Source organism: Patiria miniata, unplaced genomic scaffold, assembly GCF_015706575.1.
Source record: "Patiria miniata isolate m_02_andy unplaced genomic scaffold, ASM1570657v1 HiC_scaffold_29, whole genome shotgun sequence".
In the NCBI taxonomy this organism is placed as follows: domain Eukaryota; kingdom Metazoa; phylum Echinodermata; class Asteroidea; order Valvatida; family Asterinidae; genus Patiria; species Patiria miniata.
This window is the reverse complement of record NW_024037068.1, coordinates 18,029,853-18,051,343: the sequence shown is the minus strand read 5'-3', so window position 1 is coordinate 18,051,343 and position 21,491 is coordinate 18,029,853. Positions and strand designations below refer to the sequence as shown.

The following is a 21,491-nucleotide window of genomic DNA, read 5'->3' as shown; positions in this document are numbered from 1 at the left end:
AACATGATTAATTATTTTGTTAAAGAGTCATAAACGAAATAAGATCGTCCTTTTTTCAACGAAAATCGCTTGTAATTTGACACCCGATGACGTCATCATGACGTCAGGGTAATATTCATTACTAGGGATGAGGGTCGAGATATATATTGAAAGTTACAAGTTAATACCATAAACCGCTGAGGAAAAAACCTGCGGAGAAGTATTGTCCAGAACTAACAAAGAAGATTGATGAGAACAATTAACAGACACGTGAAATCACTGAAGGCCTCGAAGCATGTGACCCCTCAAACCCCGTACCTGCACCTTGTCAACGTGTTGCATAATTTTCTGGAGAAACCAATCGGCGGTTATACTGTGATGATGATACTATGTGGATTTTTTTATAATTAGGGTCACTTGGAAATCAGTTTGGAGGTTTGGGATGTGGACCCTGATGGTGGGGATGATGAAATATACACGGGCAAAAAGACCATCTCCCAAAAAGCTGCTAGCTCAGTTTCAAGCGCAGTCTGGACTGACTACTCGATGGGCACAGATACAACGTAGGTATACCGTTTTGCTCCGCATTGGTGGCTGGAAGTCTTTTGAATAATCTGAAAAGTTCGTTCCCCAGTCAATTTGCTGATCAAAACGACATTTCAAAAAACAAATATTGTCAAATTACATAATACAAATGGACGCGGAACGCGCAAACACAAACTAAACTTATATTAAAGGGACACTGCGTCATGGAACAGCCCAATTGGGCTACAAAACGCGCTTTGAACGAAATGATGTTAATCGGAAAGAGCATTAAAAGGTAGGATATACTAACAGCCACACAACCATCCTTTAAAAACTGGGCGTTTTGTGTTTTTTCTTGTGTTATATTCGTGCGAGAACGAATTTCGGGGTCCACTTTTGCGACCCCCGAAAATCGGGCTGTTCACTTTTGTTCAGTGCTAGTTGTAATTTCAGCCGTACAAGTGTTCGCTTTCTGCGGACGAGTTAGAAACTACATGTTTTGGGGGGACAGGCTTCACAATGGAGATCAATGCTCCCTGCTGTGTATTATGATGGGCATGGCTATTGGTAACCAGTGGTGCCCTGTGGTCTGGTTCCATTACAGAAATTGCCTTTTTGAGACATGCCTGTTAAAAAAAAAACCAGCGATCATAAACAAGGTTACAGGTTCTGCATCAGAAGTATTAGCCCTTTGTCACATTTGTCTCCTCTCTCCGAACATGCAGGTTCCAATTCAGTGTAAGAGTGTACTGTGAAAGCGAATACCAGGGTCCGGACTGCGGAATGTGGTGCCCATGCCACGATACGGACAACCAGAATAGCTTCTTTGAAATGTGAGAACACAGTCAGTAATAACAGACCCAGCTAGTGCTAAAATACTATACAATAATAATGTATTTATTTACACATCCCAATGTTCTCTGAGGTACATTAACTCTTTAGTTATAATTATTGTCATTATTGAAACCTATGGTACACATATTTTGCATGTGTTGAAAAAGAGACGTTATGGAGAACCAGATTTGACGTCAGTTACACTTAGTTGACACATCAATTCACCAATGAAAAACAAATACAAACGCACCAAGATATTTGCCAACACATCGTGAATTCAAAAACCTAATACACCAAGAAATGTACGCCAACATTTACAAAATGTCAACTCTCTCTGCCACGCAGGCTGACTTTAATACACGGCCGGCACCTTCCAGCACCATGGCATACATCCTGTTAATACGCCACCAAGGCAAAATACACAAATATTAATACGTCAGAAAGAGACATTATAGTGAACCAGATTTGACGTCAGCTACACTTAATCAACACATCAACTGATACACGTTTTATTAATATTTTTACACAAAATTCAACCTAAGAGTTCATGCAAAAATAGTACAATCATGGGCGTCACCAGGATTTTTTCTAGAGGGGGGCAAAACATATTTTTCCCAAAAAATTCTTGTATTTCTGAACAAATTCTCGATTTCTCAGTTTTAGACGGGGGCAGGGATATTTGCCCCCCCCCCTCACTAAATTTACACCACTATGAGTTCGCGCCTCTTTTTCTTTTCTTTTTTTCTTTTTTTTCCTTCCTTCCTTCCTTTTTTTTTTTTTTTTTTTTTGCTTTCGGGGGGGGGGGGGGGGGGGCAAGCGCCCCCCTTGCCCACCCCCACGTCGTGACACCCATGAGTACAATGTTGCGATGTTATGAAAAAGCTTCGCTTCGGTGGCACACCCGAATGCCATTATGGCTGTCTCCCCACCCACAGACTGGGGGGGGGAGGTGGACACTATGTTCCGAAAAAGGGGAAAAGTACGTTGCTTGGCGAAAACAATCGCTAAAAATCTGAGAGGTGATAAACTTGTTGTTTGTTGCATTTCTTTCTTAAATGCAGTAAGCAGAAAAGGGACATGGAAGAGCTGTGAGGATGTTTGGTGCAGAGAAAGGTCAAGAATCATCTGATGATGTAAGTACCATCTACTGGGTAGCTGGTCGAGTTCAAAAACTGAACTCATTTCATGCCAATGAAGTTTAGCGATGGCAAAAGCGTGATTTATCCCCCTCTAGAACAAAAAAAACATTGGCGACGCGTGACGCCGAATAAATATTATTAATACGGGGAATGGTACCTTAAGGGCATTCCTATGGGGTTGTGCACAAAATGTTTCCGACTTTAATGATCCCTGACCCCCATTTCCCTTATCCTACCCCAACGAATTCAGGTATATTTACGTTTGGAGCCTATTTGCGAGGGCACTTTTTTGCCTCTAAATACGAGTTGGGACATTATAGGGAGACATTGAAATGTCTCCTTAATGTCCGGTGTCTCCCTAAGGTTTAACCTATGACGAAAAATGTCTTCTAAAGGGTACATAGTGAAGATAATTATGATAAGACAAAAAAAAGTCTCCGGTTTCTGGTCTGCGCGTGCGTCGCCGTAGCCATGCGCGTCGGCAATTTTTTTTTTTTTTACAACCAGCGCATCCAAACAGCTCGAATTTATGGGGTCGCAAAAGTGGACCCCGAAATTTGTTCTCGCATGCATAATACAGGAATAACACAAAAGAACGCCCAGTTTTTAAGGGATAGTTGTGTGGATGTTTATATCCTACCTTTAAATGTTATTTCCGATTATCATCATCTCGTTCAAAGCGCGTTTTGTAGCCCAATTGGGCTGTTCCAGGACCTAGTATCCCTTTAAGCTTTATGTGGCCTCTCTGGGCGAGTCAGGGACCATCAAAATTGAAGACAGTGTTGCGATTTGAAATTGTGAGTCTGGAAGCCAGGCTGAGGGAGCGATGGTCATGTTTCTGAAACCTGTAAACGCTTTTTAATCAGCGCAATGGTAAGGGAGCAGACTATTTGACCGGCCTGGAAGCTCGGGCACGATGTCGATGTCGCTGTATGGTCTTCTCTGTATGGTACCGTTTTCTCTGATTTTTGTCTTTACTATCCAAATTTCTAAAAAAAAATGTTTGTGTCGGTCGGAATCATAAGTGGGTGCAGAATTCTCAAGCCTTATGGCCTTGCTCAGGTCACCTCAAGCTCCACTCTGAAAAGATATATTTTTAAGAGAGAGTTTTAAGGGGATCGAAGCGTTATCTGCAACATCAGCCGAAATTTGAAGAAAAACAAAAGTTGGGACAAAAAAAACCAACGCGTTGCTGCACCACTTTTGGGGCAAGCTCCATATCAGAAACCGGAACTTTTTTCTTAACCCTAAAGGGGCCGGGTTATTTTAACCATCTCTCAGCCGGGGGGGGGGGCGGATTCCGCCACCCCCCCTAAGATCTCGGCCATCGAGTGACGAAATTTTTTGAAACTCAGCACATGCATAGAGCAACTCTTCCTAAACATGCCCAAGAAATTTCATGACTATAGGTCAAAGGGTTTTGGAATTATGGCTAATTAATTATTCATATGTATGAATGGCAATTCTGCTCTGTGTACACGACGTATATGTGAAAATTCAGTTTTCACGGCGCGTAGCGCCGGAAAATTTTTCGCTACGTGCCAACCCGTGGTCCGATTTTTATGTTTTTGGTATCAAAAGATGCGCAAAGCTCGAGGCTAAAAAGTCATAACAGCTCGGGTCGCGAAACATTTTTTTTAGAAGCTATCGCGGAAAATGTTGAGGGGGGGGGGGGGCGGCGGATTCCGCCCCCGGCCCCTTTAGGGTTAAGCCTAACACGGCTGATTTTAGATATTGGGTTTATGAAGTTCATTCTTGTAAATGAATATGATTGGTATGTCTGCAGAAGTCTTGGCATCCATTTCAGTTGGCATTATACACTGTACTGGATATTGAACAGAGGCCTTTATACGTAAAGCAGTCTGTATATTCGGACTGATGTAAGCTGATCATTTTTTTTAATATGCAGGAAAAGCTTTGGCCTCATCTCTACCCAGTCAAAGACATGGCAGCGGAGTACATGACATTTAAGACGGGAAAGACTGCTTTTGAAAATTTCAGATTTGTTTCCATTTTTTCGTCTCGATGTTGTTTCTTTATTTGTCTTTTCTTCAAGATGTGCCGTCGGTGCTTTAAAACAATATGAGTTCTGGCGTATTTTTTTTAACTATTTGGTTATATTTTAACGAAAAACAATATCCCCACCTGTTGCCGTCTGCAAGCACTTTTTATCATGACTAGCTTTTGCGCATTCACAGATCCAGCCTGCTAGTATATAGACTTGGCCCCCCATTATTGATTCTGATAAGATTCAAATGTTTGATAAAATTTAAAATTATTTTCAAAAATCAAATTGTATACACTACAGTAATCACCCAAAATTAAACGACGACTGATCTTTGTCTCTGTTGGAAGTTTCATTCAAAAGTGAAAAAAAAAACCACTTTGTTATTGCTTTGAAAATATTTATTGACAGAAATACCTTTTTTCGGGTAAAACTTAGAAAAAGCAAAGAAAGTACATCTTGAATGCATGTGGTTATTTGTAATGTACAATCTCATGTAGGGCGGTTATAATCACACAGTGACCACACACGGTGCTAAAAATAGTAAAGTCACGCTAATTTAGAAGTGACAATCTCCACAGTATATTGAAAAGGAAACTCCTTCAGAGTTACACCTTAAGACTATTAATAAGATGGGATTTTCGCGTCGGGGTGATGTAAATAAAATTAGGTTTTGCCCTTTACCGACGTATAAACACTGTATGCTCAGTGTGTTACCTCCCAAGTGAAAGCTGAAAAACATCACTCGGGTGGGACTCGAACCCACGACCTCCTGCTTTCTAGGGCTTTCTGAGTATACATGATTGTTTATACGTCGGTGAAGGGCAAAACCTAATTTGATTTACACCTATAGACCTTTATCATGCTGCCACCATTTCAGTCATCCCTGTATACAATAACAGTACTGAATGATAATGCTTTTTGTGCAAAAAAGGAACCAGACGATTCTTCTTTCCAGCCTCGCTTTGGCCGCAACATGATCATGGTCTATAGGAGAAACGCCGAGAATCACAGTCAACGTTCATTTCATTTCAGAATACGTTCATTTCATTTCAGAATTGCCACTATGCTCAAATTAATTTTTCTTTTCGCTTAAATGTGTTTCTTTAGTTTCCCTTGAAGGTATTTTTGCACAGATAAGGGTAATTCATGGTATCTGATTTGGTTTTTGTTTGCGAATAAATCTTATTTTAGCTTTGTTTTTTTTTCTCATTTGGGTATTTCTCGGTATTAAAGATCGGCATTTATGCCAATTAATTTGAAACTGTTCTCAGTTGCTCCATTCATAAATTGTCCTCATGATGTTATGAAATTGGATTTTTTAAAATCGTGATTCACAGGGAGTCCCCCCAAAAAACCTCAAAGTGCCCGCTTTTTCACAGCTTAAAAAATTACATATTTGGAGAGTATGTGTTATCAGCTTTTCAAAAAAAAAAAAACTTGTTTAAAGTCACTGATTAAAGTCACCCAGTATAAACTTAGCTGCATCAGGTGAAGAAGTTTCAGCTTGGGAAACCAGGTCATGAATAATGTCAGCAGCTGTCTTGGCATCTGCTGAAGGAGGAATATAAACCACGAATAACACAACCTGGTTTATTTCCCTAGGCAAGTAGTATGGGCGGAGATGAACAGCGAGTAGTTCAATGTTTGGGGTAGGCCTACACATTTGATGCTTGATGGCTAACAAACACACATACATCCCCACCTTTTCTTTTTCCCGAGTCTTTATTTCTGTCCATTCTCAGAAGGGTATACCCGTCCAATTTCACCGTTGAGTCAGGATCCTTCTCAGTTAGCCAGGTTTCTGTCAGGCATATAAGGCTGGAATCTCGGTAATCTGAGAGATAGCGCATGTTGGCTCTCAGTTCATCCGTTGTGTTCCGAATACTTCGAACGTTTACTTGGATAACAGTTGGGAGTGGGGTTCTAAACCTTGATTTTTTCAACCTGTTTCTGACACCTCCTTTCCTCCCACGTTTTTTCGTTCTGGGTGCGTCCTGGCATATTTCTGCAGGTATTACGTAATCTGGTGCTGTCGAAAACGTACGTCGACTCAATAGAAACTCACGGCTATACGATAGCACTGGTAGAGTCTCACCTTCACTGTCCTGGATGGCGCACACAATTCTCTTGGCACTCCATGATAGCGTTAGTAAAACAACTAAAATCACAAACATCGGTGAGCACAGTACATTGGACATCGTGAGGCATTAATTAGTGCAAAACGTACACACTAAAAAGGTTTAAAAACTCGATAAAAATACAGTGACACAGAGAAAAGAAAAAGGCCGTGTCGCCTTTGAAAAAGCAATGAAAAAGAATTCACATCCGGTAAGATGTGTATGCATTTGGCAAACTTTTCGGATAGTATTTGCGCGCATTGGCTAACTGCGGTCTACAGCTGCAGCCAGATGCTTTATACATAGGTCATGATAAATTACCCAGAATGCCATCCCCACTTCCTTCACAAGATTCTGTGAAGCTCATCTGCCCTTCCCAGCGCCCTGTTTGCAGGGCAGGGGGTACGAGCGAAGTGCGTGCAGTGGCTCGGGCCCGGCTCATGGAGGCGCGCGTTTTATTGATCGCACGAGAACAGTCCAGGTGGTGGACTAACTAGTGTACACATGGTGATGCGTTTAACTTCAGTGTTCAACTATAGATCGGAGCCATCAAGATGTTCTTCAATATTAAGCTTAGCATGAGATAAAACCAAATGCATGGGAAAAAAAGTCTGCAAGAGGAATAACCAAGAGACATAACCACATGGCATGATTACCCCATCTATATACGTTTAATACATCTTTACTTATAGTCCACTCTACCCCAACACCAAACATAACGAGATAGGTCTAGGCCTATTCCAGCGGCAAAACAAACGAAACTATTTTCAAAATTTACATTCAAAATAAATGCAGAAGTGCAAAATAAGCTAAGGTTTGGTGGTAACTGAGTATTCTCGTGTACGCTTTGTAATTCTTTTATAACAACAGATCGGTTAGGTCCGCTTTCTACTTGGTTAAACCATTGCTATGACGTCACACTATTGTTAAAAGTGTGGATTCGGAACTACGAATCTTAAGAAAAGTGTGGATTCGGAATCCACATTTTTGAACACGTCGGACAATAATTGTTCTCCATGATGATCCTGAATAGGACCGTCTGCGTGAAAATTTGCTTTCCGAAAATTACTAATGCCTCTTCACTGTCACATTCGCTGCCGTCACTGCAAAAACTACTTTAGTTAGAAAAAAAATCGTCGTCTGAACTATCCATTTTGTCGTAAGGAGCCTATACACACAAAATGGCTTGGTTGTACGGGTGTGGCGATACGCATTGCTAAACACGCCAGGGACAAATGTTGCAACCTGACGCCACTTCCGCGCTTGTGTACGAAGTCTATGGAGAGTCATTTCAAGTATTTGAAACATTTCTCAGTCCCAGATTCATGTCTTATCATTATTTTTGCAACGAATGACCTTCATTGAGACGATATATGAAGAAAACAGTGGCGTCAGGTTGCAACATTCTTTCCACAATACTTCTATTGACGCAATGGTTTAAGTCGAAGAATACACTCGCAAGTGTGGATTCTTAATTAACGAATTCACTCGGCGCTTCGCGCCTCGTGAATTCTTAAATTACGAATCCACACTTTCTCGTGTATTCTCCTTAACCTATTATAGGTCTAGCGGTTAGCTGTACATATAATTAGGGGCCTGTTGCTCCGACCATGCCTGTATATATCACAAGAGGGCATTATTTTCCTCTTTGAAACGAAAATCGTTTTATGTATACAGTGTCTAAATTGAAATCAATCTACTCCAGATGCTGACAAAAAATACTTTACCAGTTTTGCTGGTAATCCTGCAATTTCATAGTCAAGTAATAATTATTATCTGTCACCAAGAATACTAACGTATCAGTTTGTTTTTAAATGCGTACTTTTTAGCAAGTCTGTTTTTCCCCTAAACAACCCGATATACTTCGATAATTACTCTGTGTAAGCAAATATAAAAACTTGAGATAACGCGGAAATGCCGCAGAAATTAACGAATATATGCACTTGCATAACTGTGTATCAATATCATGTTAATATTTGTGTAAATATACACTGATACCCGGCCAATTTCCTAAAATGTTCATGCACTTCTGAAAATTGGTCATTCGTTTTCGTCTGAATTTGAATGCACGTCTTTAATCCCAATTCAATTCAACGAAAGTTCAATCGTTTTCATTGTCCGTGCATTCGGGTTTGAGAAACACGGTCAATTACGTTGCCTGTGCATTCATTTACGCAAGCATACCTTTTTGCGCAGAGTTCTGGCATACAATTTCGTGAATGTGCAATCAAAAGTACGTTTTTTGCCATTGAAAATAGAAGATTGCGTCACATAACATTAAAATAAAAGTGAAATAGAATCACCAATGTTTGAAATCGCCCTCTAAAAGCGAAAAAGAAGTCTTGTAAACAAATCTGAATGAGCATAAACGAAAGGTGCTGCTTATTGAACTGTAGAGGAATCGAATGCTCTGGTAGCGAAAATGAATGAACATTTTAGGAAATTGGCTGGGAAAACTTATACATTTTTTTGTTACGAGCAAGCAATTAAAGCAAAATTGGTAAAACAATTCTTGTCAAGTACTCAGAAAATAATCTATCTATAGTAATACAATAACAATAATAATGCAATATATTAAAGGCAATTTTGGTGTGTAAAACAACCAAAATGCGCTTCACAATAATTAAAACTGGGTATATTCAACTAGTGTTGATTCAAAATGCATTAAACTCACCAGATACATTAAATCACCGGATACATGAAAATTAAAAATTAAAATCTACAATACATCAAAAGACATCATAAAAAAATGATGTTAAATTCAACTCATTAACATGTTTACAATAACATTCATTACAAATCAAAAGCAGTTTGATAGAGATGCGTTTTCAGCAGCGTCTTAAAATGGTTTAAGCTGGTGGCATTTCTCACACTGGTAGCTTGTTCCACAGGGAAGTTGTAGCGTATTAAAAGACCTGATAACCTAGTGCAAGAAGAATGCAGGTGTTCTGATTAAAACTACGAAAACCTCCGAAGAACTACGAAGACAGAGGTCGAACGGTAAAAAGCTGTGGCAAATAAAATTAGCCATGTAAATCACCCATGTAAAATTTTAGAACAAGCAACATTATTAAAACAAAAACAACTCTAATAAAATCATCCATGTAAATCACCCATGTAAAATTTTAGAACAAGCAACAATATTAAAACAAAAACAATTCTAGACTTAATTGGGAGCCAATAAAGATCAATATGAAAACCAGGTGTGATAAGTACATGTTGCACACGAGGCTCCCATATGCATTTATATACTCAAATAAGGTTCCAGTTATTGTGTACAATAACTCAAAAAGTAATTCTGTGTAAACTTGTACTTGTACTTGTACACAATTATTGTGTACTACAATAACTCAAAAAGTAGTTCTGTGTAAACGAAATAATAACATTTCCAAACTGGTACTCAAAGTTATACTCAGAATGAACAAATAATATAACATTGATCGGACATTTCAGACTGACTTCCGGGATGCCAGTGACAACGTTTTCGTCCTTGGCAGTCTGATAGAAATGGAGAATTATCAGTTGTCATCGTGTTCCGGTCGGACGACGGAATGTTCATAGTGTCCCCGGTCCACCACTATGCATGGCTGCAGAAACAAAAGGACGGACTTAGAAATGTACAGAGCTTGTCTTTACTATGAATATGATTTTAACAACCGAACGAAATAGCGACAACCAGAGAGCCGTCAACAGTCATTCATTTCTTTGGAATAATGCGCTGCCTCTTTCCGCCCTTCTACCTCTATAAACCAGATTTCGAATTGGAAGGATTTAGGAAGGAATTCCCAGCACTAGTATTGCGAGCAGAAGCCGCAACTGAACTAATACCTTAGCTAACGTTCAAAAATCTTTTACAGAGCTTGACAGTCATGTGGGGAGTCAGGTTGGCGTAGCGGTACTTTCCTCGCCTTCCACTGCTGTGACCCGGGTTCGATTCCTGCCTGGGCCAATATCAAAATCGATGCGTACGGCTCCAGTCGTGACTCAAGTAGGCTGCCGATGTAAATCCTAGGCTAACACCGTTCTTGATGAAAATTCATCACAATTGTTCATGCCTTATTCTAGCATAAAGAAGTACTCACGTGTCTCTTTGTAGTTTCAGCCAACACGTTCAGGGTGGTGACCAGGTGCGCGAAGGTGGGTCTACGATTGGGATCCTCATTCCAACACTGCATCATCATGGCGTGACTAAATATCGAGCCAAAAGTGTTGACGATTTGTAATATCCTTTAAAGGCATATGACATGTGGCATTGCATGTATTTTGTTCGTTTCCAATAATAATAATTCAAAGGAGTATGATCAAAACTTAACCTGGTGAAGTTTTTACTTAATGGATATTACACTTTCCGAGAAAAACAGTATAAAAAAAACAAAACGTGCACAACATTTCAATCACGAAACACGATTTCGACATAGCACTCTGCATTTCCAAAAATTAGTCAATTTATTGTAGGAAATCACCTCTCTTGATTTTTATTCTGAACGACAGCAAGACAGATACGAACCTTTTTTTCACGAGTTCTTTATTACCAGTACGATCTTCAATGCAAGTAACTTTTTTGTGATAATAATTCCATGCGTAAGTTACTTTGGAATTCGTGCAAATCTATATTATCTATTCCTTCAAACTAGGCGCAGCAAAGAGAAGACGCAAAAGTTATTTACCCCTAAACACTTGCCACATTTGGATCGAATCATAACACTTAGATTCTAATCATGCACAATAATAGCCTTTTTAAAAAAGGGTTTATATGTGAATCTGCAATGTTTAGCTGATTTTTTTTTTCTCCAACGAGCGGTAGTTAATTTGGTTTCACTTCTACTTTGTGTGTGAACAGTCGTGCCGAACTATTACTTTTTTCGATTTGAAATAAGTTGGATGTTTGGACAAGTTACTGGCGAGCAACGCGCAAGACGTATAAACATGACAGTGTAGAAGTTGCTCGAAACGAATTTATGGTGTTTTGGGCCAATTTCTAATTTGCTCGTCTTGTTATTCAGCTTAAAAATTAGAAGAGCACCCAAAGTCAATTACAATTTATTTTGAAATGTGAACTTATAAATTAACAGGAGTTATCTTACATCTCATCATTACAGTTACTGGGCTTTTCCATACGATGTCCATTCTGGAGGCTGTGTGACAGTAACTCATCATTGATGGTTGGATAGGGTGTAGTCCCTAAACAATGGAAACAAGTTTTACCTCAGTGTCTTTTAATGTTAGAACTGTACACATCTTTTAATTCCATTCTCAGAGCTACCTTATATTGAAATTTAGTCGTTAACAACCATGTATAGAAGCCTTACGACCAAAGTTTAAGCCCAATTAGATTGTGTTTTCCAATATTTGTCATTAATAATTAATACTCCGGCGAATACAATAAGTACTTTCAACGCCCACAGTCAAGGGAATCGTACAAAACTTTGAAAATGACATTTCACGCAAAAGATAGGTCCACATTTGCATTCTTGTCAATAGGGGCGCATCCGCATATTGTCAATCCGGAAACAAAAACCATTACGGGTCTGCAAAAGTAGTGATGGTGACTGGAGTATAGTCCAACAACTAGGATTAGTCCAACAATCAGACTTGTGTACAAGACTAACCGATAACTTAATCAAACTTACCAAGAGTGACGATTTCCCATACCAGAATCCCAAAGGACCACCTGGTGTAAATAAACACAAGAAAAATCGTAGTAATACGTCGCTATATTGTAGCTGCTCTTGACATTCTTTTGAAGCATTAAATGATCTCTCATCGCATAGCTTGCTCCATGAAGACATGAAATGTTTGTTTTCTAAATAATGAAAGGTTTGAATGAATGTGTAGACGCTTCATAAGTATGTTAGGTATCAATCTCACTCGTTTCTCCTGAAGACGGTCAGAGCATACTGACCGGAACGTCGAGTTTATACCTCTGGTTCTTTTCAGAACCATTCTCTTAGTTGAGAAATTATTCGCACATATGTGTTTCCGCAAACCTTTCATTATTTAGTATCTCCACCATGCAAAGCCTCAAATCTAACTTGGTTGTTTTCTGTAATTAATCTCAATAAGGATGGTTGAAGAGAGGGCTAACCATGAATGAGCCTTTAGTTAGAACTGATGTGTATGATGAAATAATCAACTCAAAAACTTACACATCACTCTTAGTTGTGTATTCTTGTTTGGTCAGAGATTCAAGTGCAAGCCAGCGGGTTGCTGTTGGACGACGTCGCTGTTAAACAAAATAAATCGTATTTGTTGAATCCTAAACACAGTTAATCTGTCTTTTTTGTTAAACAACTTTCATATTCCGAAAAGAATTTGAAAATTAATAAACCTGTTTATTACAATAAACCTTATGAGTTGCAGGTATCTCAGAGTGTGTTCTTCATCGCTGTAGTTGTAGTTTATATTTTTATTTATTTTAAATCTTTGGACAACCAAGAAGTAAAATATCTCAATAGCAGGGGCTGCCCAATAAAAAGAAAAAGCCCAAAAAAAAAAGCCAAAAAAAAAAAAACAGTCTTCAAAAGATGTGCCCTCCGAAAGCGCTGCCCCTCATATATAGGCCCATAATACGTACAATCAGCATATACATACGACAGATCAATGTATGGGCTACAACTAACTTTAAAAATGTACAAAAAAGAGGGGGAAAAGACACACAAAGGAATGAAAATGAAATATAAACTGAGCTCGTGAATCATTAACCCTAAAGGGGCCGGGTTACCATCTCTCAGCCGGGGGGGGGGCGGATTCCGTAAAATCCCTAAGATCTCGGCCATCGAGTGACAACAATTTTGAAACTCAGCACATGCATAGAGCAAGTCTTCCTAAACATACCCAAGAAATGTCATGACTATAGGTCAAAGAGTTTTGCAATTATGGTTAATTAATTATGCATATGTACAAATGGCAATTCTGCTCTGTGTACACGACGTATATGCGAAAATTCAGTTTTCACGGCGCTCGCTACGCGGCAACCCGTGGCCCGATTTTTATGTTTTTGGTTTCAAAAGATGCGCAAAGCTCGAGGCTAAAAAGCCATAACAGCTCGGGTCGCGAAAATTGTTTTTAGAGGCTATCGCGGAAAATGTTAAGGGGGGGGGGGGGTGGATTCCGCCTCGGCCCCTTTAGGGTTAACCATATAGTCTTAAAAAATACGTAAAGTTAACACTTCTGGTAATACCGTAAGAAGGGACACATCATGCCTTCACATTTCAGCAAGCACACATTTAGGCCAATATATAATGCAATGTGCAAAAAAATAAAATCACACCGTATCCTATTGCTGAAATATGTTGCCGAAAATACGAACAATAAACAACACGGTAATATGTATGCAGCGAGTTTTTCTTCAAATGTTGCTTCATAAATATGTAAGGTATCAATCTCATCAGACTGATAAGTCATGAGACATGATAATTGGGGTATAATTTTAATACTTTCGCTAAAATAGGAAGTAGGATCAAATGACCTCGATATATTTATTTACATCCATGACGCTTCCCTGTCTATATACCTACCAAGTTTGAGTTCAATCGGTCCATTAGTTCTACACTTATAAAACTGTAAAAAATTAACCTTGAAATTGATGTAACATGACGTCACGATGAAGTCACAATGACGTCACGATGATGAAATTTTTCGGCATAGGCCTATATCTTCATAATGATGGTTAATGACTATGCAAAGATTCAAGTTGATTGTATATTAAAAAGTCCCAAAAGTGGCTTGAAGAATTATAACATGTACTAAACCTATGGGGAAAAGTGGACGAGGAAAAAGAAGAACACAAACCAAAAAAATAAATCTTAAAAAAAAACAAGCCTGTTTCAAATTAAAATTAGGAAGAGCCAAATAAAAAGGGAAAAAAATTACGACAGAAAAAGCTGTTCCCAGACAAATGAAATTGGGGACAACTAGTTATAGTTTACTTGGGATGTTTGTGCATAGATATTCCCTCCTCTAGACAGCCCGAAATCAGACACTTTGGCAATCCAGCCTTCGCCAAGCAGAATGTTTCTCGCCGCCAAATTACGGTGAATGATCTGTGGAAAAAAACAGACAGTGCCTTAATTTTCAATTACCATGATCACATCTCACATTACTATTGATGTTAAGAAATATTGCAAGATGTGATGTTTCATATTTTCTTTTTACCTTTTAACTAATTTGTTGAAAACCTGCTATAAATACCATAAGGCTGCAGACAATTAATCTTTGCTTTGAGAACGGTTTATTATTCGCAACAAATAACTCAACTAACGAGGTAAGTGGAACACCGAAAACAGCATGAAAAGCTTCAGACAGGTGGGTGAACAATGGAAAATTACACAATGCCCTGAAAAAATGAACTCTCCGTGGCAACTCATGGTGGCGCACAGCATTGTGAAACGCCCGAATTGCTGCATGATACATGCTTGGGTAACTTTTGGGCCTACCTTCAATTTGGCGAGATGTTTCATCCCTTGCGCGACATCCAGAGCAAATCTGATCAGTTGAGCTGATGAGAGGATGTTCTTATACGTGTGCGGTTGCGTGCGAGCCGTGCACAGGAAGTTGAGCAGATCGCCGTTAGGAAGATACTCCAACGCTATATACAGGACATCTAATGAATCGATGAAAACGGGACACTCAAATTGGCACAAATCCTTAGTACTTAAAGACAGGTTGTTTGCGATCAATGCAATGGTGGATTCAAGAATGTTGTAAAGGCATGGGGAGTTGAAGTTTAGTTTATTTTGCTTGGGGAGGGATGATGCGAAGTGGGCTTGATGGGCTTACGACATGTGTTGTTCCTTCTACACTGCAAAAACTGCAGTGTTAAATTTACACTGTTGGTATCTATATAGGACCATCTGGTGTTAAATTTTACTGGTGTTGTCCTACATAGATACCGAATAGTTTTAAAAAATGTATACGTGCATGTTTATATTTATTTTTGTCACATATATTGACTTTATTGGAGCACTTTGATGTGGGGCATCAGATCCACGGACCACGGTATTGTTTTACTTTGGTTGCTCCTGTGTTTGTAATTTTACCGGTCGATTAAATAATAATAACATTATCTGCTGCTACTCATTACGGTATACATCAAAACGGAAACTGCTCTGATTCATGCGTTAAGTGCGGTTGTCTTACCCTGATGCAAACATGCTCCAAGAAGTTTGACAACATTTTTGTGGAGTCCGATTTGGGTCATGATATGCAACTCGTCCATAAAGTTTACTTGGATAACCCTTGATGGACATCCTGGAGGCAAACATAGTGACATGATAAATGATTATATCGATATAAAAACTATGACATAGCCTATTTGTGTTGAAGATGTATTGACAGTCTACCCACACTCATTATTATTTTTCAACAGTTTCCAGGAAGATGACTGCCAAGTTTTATTATGGTGAGTTATCCTTCCAGATAAAATATAATGAAAATCACGAATTCGGCACATTCGAATGGGAAAACACGCACTATGTTCTGTTATCCAATCCATATGCTACCTTTCAACTGCTTGATAGCCGAGTTGATATCTTCTCCACCCATTCTTACAGTTCCAGCTCTGATTTCCGAAAAGGTCCCCCTTCCAATTATGAAACGGTCGAAAGTGAGATCTTCCCGCATAATTTGCCACCTCTCAGCCCAAGGAGGGAGTGCCGTATGATCCTCAACTGACCCCGTCCTATCCCTTGGAGCGGGCAGATTTCCACTGACAGTTGGTACTCTCTGAAAAGAAAAAAGATCGGAGAACGTTTTCACTATTCGTTCACAATCCCGTTCCCAAGTTCAAATCTCAACCTCGACGCAACTGTAGATCGAGTGGGAGGACTTGCTTCCCGTATTCTGATGCAATATCCAGCAATAGCGAGTAATATCATCGTGCACTCGATACGTTCATTGTAAAGTAAATATTAGGTCCAATCCTTTTTTTAAACACTATTGCATTTACATTTTTGCTTATTACGAGCGAAGGGGTTACCTCGCTTGTTGACCGCGTTAGCCTTTTCGAAGTACGACGGACACGTTAAAAGGGTGCTATTTCAAAAGGATTCATTTGAATAAAAACAAAAGAGTTTTCCCAATCCAAATTGTGTCCACCCCACATCAAAAAGGTAATAGTGTCTGAGTATTTTCAAGATACCATTTGCCATAGAGGAAATAACATAAGCTGTCATCGGGTTTACTCACAAGTGTGCGTAGATTCGCGAAGAGCCTTTGCAAAGTGATGATTATGAAATTTACATGCATGAAGAAATATGCGTTCAATGACAAAGAAAAATTATCTAAGATATTTTGATTGCATATGACGTTAATTGCTCTGTGAGGTACCAAACCTTCATTGAATCAAACGGGGGACTTACCATTTCGATGTCTTCCCGGCGATTCCTATTACGTCGCGCCCTCCAACACTTTGCAGCACAAGCAACGACTACAATGATTACCAGCACGCACACCGATCCAACGGAAGCAAGACTGATCAAAGTAATATTTGTGGTCATTGGAGCATTCACTGCTCCTGTTGCTCCTGAGTATTCAGAAACAAAACCAGCGTTGAATTGATAGATTGTGGCTTTAGCCTATCTACTGTACAACGAAAACTGCTATACACAATGAGGCAAGCCTTGATAAGCCCCGTACAGGAACCATTAATCATCTCATTAAAAACCATTAATCCAAACATCGTTTGGTTGTTTGCTTGTTAATTGGGGTGTTTGGGTTGTGTGCTTCTTTGTTTGTTTGTTGGAGTGTTTTTTTTGTCTGTTTGTTTTAATGAAGAGAGCACGACACTATACAACAAATTGATTGCATGAAGTGTTGATATGTGTAATTCAACATCCTCTTAGATATATTAAAAAAAAATTGAACAGATTTACATATATAAAATTAAAAGTGCTATGAAATGCGTTTTGCTGGATCAAACAACGAGAATGGTGAATATCGGGCATCGCTAAAAATGTAAATTTATGACCAAACAATCCGCATTATAAAAGTCCCAAGCAAAATCACGACGACAAATTGTGCAAGTCTCACTGTAATTACCTGTTTGCACGGGTGTCATGAAGGGACTCGATACATACACTTCCTACGGAATTAACAACCAAAAATATAGATTTAGCAACCAAAAATTATGATGATAACAACAGAAACCGACTTTTGTAAGTGTGTGTGTGTGTGTGTGGGGGGAGGGGGGGAGTCAGGTTGACGCAGTGGTTCTTTCCTCGCCTACCACCTCTGTGGTCTGGGTTACATTCCTGCTCTGGGCCATTATGTGGATTGGGTTTAGTCAGTCCCTATACCTGATTCCGTGGGTTTTTCCCCAGATTACTGTTTTCCTCCCACTTCTAACACTGTAATTTCTTCATTGTCGTATTTGTAGGGTTTCTTCAGGCTTGTGGGCTACAGTTTCTAGGACGCTTGTGAGGATTCGTTGGTTTTCATTTACCACACGTTTGTGGCCTTTTTCAATATCCAAAAAAAAAGAATTTTTTTTTAGCAATCCACCTGACAATTGGAAACCCCATTCTGTTTTTGGAATTTAAATTGAACACAACGTGAGTAAGAAAAAGACAATAAACACATTTCAGCAAGGCATTATTATGCTGCTCACAACGGCCTCTTCTGAAGTGACAGTATTCTAAGATGTATCTTTTGTTTTATTTTAATACCAGGCTACAGTCATATGCATTAGATTTCAAGCATTGCTCACGGTGTATTTTGATATACATCTTACCTCACTCGACACCACTGTAAATGCTCGCAAGAAAGCTGTATACAGGGTATTGGCCTTGAGTGGCCCATTGTCGCCAATATGAACATACTTTGCTTGTCTCGATTGCCTTTTCGTGTCCGAAGAATCTCCTGTACACGTGGAAAATCTGCCTGAGCCGATCTCCACAGTCCCCGAAGCATCCAAATCAGACCTTGTACATGGCAGAAGACCAAATAACGACATGTTACAATCACGTAAAATGTGCATCAAAGTGGTGTAAGACAGCAATAAGCCTAATCATTACTTTACTGAACAACGAATCATTAAGTATTTCAATGGACCGCACACGTCTGGATTGTTCACATTCCTCGGGGTTTTCAACTTTACAAGTGGATACGTGGATTTTGCAAAAGATTAACAAACCTGCAGAATCGTAAATACCTCCTAACCGGAATTGAAAAAAAAGCTCTTCATTCTTCTTAGGCAAACACGGAAAAGTTCACACGAAATAGACGATATGCGTTCAATTATTTTTACCAAAAGTACCTGATAGTCACGTGATGCAAAATCTGCACAAGAAAGAGCACACTCACGTTGAAAATGAATTTCCTCCGAAAGATGGTACAAATGTACATGAAAAATAGTGCTCGCGTGAAACCCTATTCACTACAGAAAGCAGCCGTTTGTGGTTTTCGTTTTGCTCAGGGACAAACACTAGTTATTCAGGACTACACTACAATCACTTCAACTTACCCTCCTTTTACCAGTGCTACATAAGGCCGTCCCGGTGTATTTTGAGCCTCCTCATACGTTACCATGGTATCCGGAGGATAGTCTCTGTCAGAATCCATACCGGTGACATCTTCTCCACCAACTAGTTCCTTCACAACAATCGCATAGCAACTACGTGCATGGTTAAAAACAAAGATATACTATAAATCGCAATATCCAGTAGATTTATCTTATTTCCTATATGGGACTTCCAACTTTTATTATTACTATTTTTAAACAAATCGAATCAGGTAAGATGTGAAAAGTGCAAGCACTGTAAGTTGATTTACAGCAACCCCCACACACCTGAAGCGTCGGCGAAAAAAAAAACATCAAGAGGCAACAACCAAGATAAAGAACGAGAGCAAGAAGACAAATGAGAGGATTATTGGATGTTCTATTTGATGTTGATGAGTGGGATGACATTCCCTGTGAAAGAAAATTGGTGCATACATTTTTCTGAATTGGTTATGAACGTCAGCATTTTACCTGAGTAACATTAGAGTAGGGGCTAATTTTTTTTCCGTCGGTTTGTAATGTTAATTTTTGGCAACCACTTGGTTGTCTTCTGTGATATAACAAAAGAAAAAACGATGTTGCATTCTCTTTGGGAATATTTTTCATATGTTTTTCTTTATTCTATTTGTTTAAATGCTCTAAAAAGTCCCAACATTTTACCAGAATGCCAGTCCCTTGTTAAGAAAGGAAGTTTTTGTGTGTGAAAATCAAGCTTTGTTTATTTAACTCACAATTAAAATGATACGCATACACGATAATATCGGAAATCCATTTATATCCTCTAAACCATAAATACCTGATGTTGCCAATGGTTCCGTCCGCTGGCATTACAGTCATCTCAAAGCTGTTAAGTGAAACCATTTCTCTGTTCCGGATCAGCGGCGCAGGTAGGCTGGCAAGTTCAGCACTTGCTAGAGAGAGAATATAAACGAATCCATGTTGAAAAACTTAAGGATTTTAATTTCTTATTGTCTTGACCTTTTTAGTTTGATCACTCACATTTAGTCAAATCGACTGGCATGCGGGCTCTGCAGAAAAGCATAATATTTGACGAAAAAGTATGGATATAAATACCTTGTACGGTTACTGAAAAGAAGCAATATGCTGCGTGTCCGGCTGCATCAACTGCGGCACATATCACGTTTTGGGATCGACCGATTGTGAACAAAGAGCCGGATGCAGGTGTACATTCAACACTCGGAGGGATACCGCTTGAATCAGTGGCTATAGGATCATCCCACGTCACCGTGGCTACCATGGTTGCTGGATCTGTGACTTGACTGAATGATTTTGGACAACTGGCGGCTACAAAGACTGGAGGGATGTTATCTGTGAACATGATAATCAAGAAAAACATTAAGAATATTTATTGGTTTAAAGTGTACTAATGTTGAGGTTGAGCACAGAAGTTGGTTCGAGTTGATTTCGAACCCATGAAACACCATTCAAGGCTTCTGTAAAATGAGGGTCCAGTCCTATGTTTGCAGTCTCGGAAGACGGGTCAATTTTCATCTGATTATCTCTAGAGTTATTTCGGAATGCCATTTCCTGGACTGACGGTTTGTCTTATTTTGCCGACAAGCACTCCTTCAACAAAGCAATGGACAAAAATATGAGAGGAGCGTCATTCGTGTACAGTGATCACGCTTGCGAAATCGTCTGAAGCTCAGTTAGTAAATCGCCGGTGGGATGTTCTGGAGGTCGCTCGTTTGACATCCGCATCAGGTGATTTATTTGAGACACTGTGATTTTAATCACACATCGAAATCGTTAGTCAACAAATAGAAACTCACTTCAGTCCTTAGTGCCGCAAATCAGGTGTTTAGTATTATACAAAACATGTTTAACCTATACACGTCCTTCCGTCTCCAGTGTATCCAAGTTGGCAAGTACAGGTGTAACCTCCCGGTGTGTTTGTGCAATTAGCATGAGTGTCGCAGTTATGACGACCAGACGATGTGGCGTTGCATTCATCAAAATCTTCAAGTCAAAATGAAATAAAGTTGACATTGATGTATACCGTATTGCTTTCACACACAAAAATCCTCATCATATGGAAAAAAGATACAGGTCCTAATACTCACTCTGCCTCCTACAATATGATTTGAACAATAATCTTAACTGAATGATGGAAAAATAGTAATGATATTCTAATTTGGAAATCAAAATATTTACCCATAATATTTATAGTGAATGTGCAATCGTTCTCAGAAACATGTCCAGCAGCATCTGTTGCTGTGCATCTAACGGTGTGAGAACCGATCGCAAACGCAGAGCCTGATGACGGTGTACATACGACAGTTGGAGGGACACCGCTGGAATCAGTAGCTACAGGATCCGTCCAAGTCAGTATTGCTGTTGGGCTTCCAGGGTCCGCAGTTTGAAACAAGTCG

At 39.3% G+C, this 21,491-nt stretch overlaps 1 long non-coding RNA gene across 1 annotated transcript; it reads left to right on the top strand.

Moving 5' to 3' along the window:
* The first annotated feature begins 480 nt into the window (after window positions 1–480).
* On the top strand, window positions 481–4,640 carry LOC119735722. The gene is made up of 4 exons (XR_005272214.1): window positions 481–542; window positions 1,230–1,337; window positions 2,400–2,471; window positions 4,387–4,640. It is a non-coding gene; the product is annotated as an uncharacterized LOC119735722 (long non-coding RNA).
* The last annotated feature ends 16,851 nt before the right edge of the window (window positions 4,641–21,491 follow it).